The 1,232-nt window shown below is 34.2% G+C and overlaps 1 pseudogene; it reads left to right on the top strand.

Annotated features, from left to right (window-relative positions):
- Positions 1–922, top strand: LOC102952154 (annotated as a pseudogene).
- The last annotated feature ends 310 nt before the right edge of the window (positions 923–1,232 follow it).

Consider the following 1,232-nt stretch of genomic DNA (forward strand, 5'->3'; position numbering starts at 1 on the left):
ATGAGAAACTATACAGCATGCTGAAACCAATTCATCCTTTTGGGATTGACTGATAATTCAGAGATGAAGGTTCTTTTTATTTTTCTACTTATCACATACATGTTGAGAATAATAGGGAATTGGACTATCATCATGCTTTCATTTATTGATTCTCATTTTAAAATTCCCATGTATTTTATCTCAGAAATTTCTCATTCTTAGAAGTCTCACTCACAAGTGTTTATGTTCCCAGATTCCTTTATAGCATATCCACTGGTGATAATACCACTACTTACAATGCTTGTGCTACTCAAATATATTTGTCATAATTTTTGGAGCAATGTAATTTTTTCTCCCGGTTGCCATGTCACATATCATTTTGTGGTTAATGTATACCCCTGCATTATGTGACCATCATGAACCAAAGGGTCTGTACTATCCTTATCCTTGGCTGTTGCCTGACTGATTTATTGTTGTGTTTACTCGATGTTGTGTGGACTTTCAGGTAGAATTTTGTAACTCCACTGTCATCGATCATTTTGGCTCTGATGCATCCTCTCTCCTAAAAACTTCATGTTAAGATACATAGTACATAGAGAAAATGATCATTACCTGTGCTTCACTAACATTAATCATGGCCCTCATTTCTGTGGTGCAGCTTTGTATTTACATCATCCAGACTATCTTCAGGTTTCCTTCTCCTCAACAGAAAAAACAAAAAAAAACTTTTCCATCTGCTCTTCCTACATAATTGCAATTTCTATCACCAGTGGTGGCTATATCTTCATCTAGATTGTTTTCAGCAAAAGAAGGAGTGACCATTAATAAAGGAGTATCAGTACTCATTAATTCTGTGGTCCCTTTTATTTATATCCTGAGAAACAAGCAAGTGAAGCAAGGTTTCAAGAATTCAATCAAAAGAATGAAATCCCTATCAAAGTAAGAATGAAGACACTCAGAAATACTTCCTCTTAATAGTCTAGTCAACTTGGCTGCATCCAAAATTTGTCAGTGTAGGCTTCTTTCAAAAAACTTTTAACGTTCATTATGAAATCTACCCTCATATCATTACCTTCCCTTTTATTGTATGAAAGACAATAAATATGTGCCTTTCCTCATTAAAGTAATATAATGAGTTTGTGGCAACTGAGTTGTAAAAGTCCCCTACATATTTTGGAGATTAACCCTTTATCAGATACTAGGTTTGCAAGTATTTTTTCCCATTCCATAGGAGATTTTTTTAATGACAATTT

The sequence above is a fragment of the Panthera tigris genome, chromosome B4 (assembly GCF_018350195.1).
Source record: "Panthera tigris isolate Pti1 chromosome B4, P.tigris_Pti1_mat1.1, whole genome shotgun sequence".
Taxonomy (NCBI): Eukaryota; Metazoa; Chordata; class Mammalia; order Carnivora; family Felidae; genus Panthera; species Panthera tigris.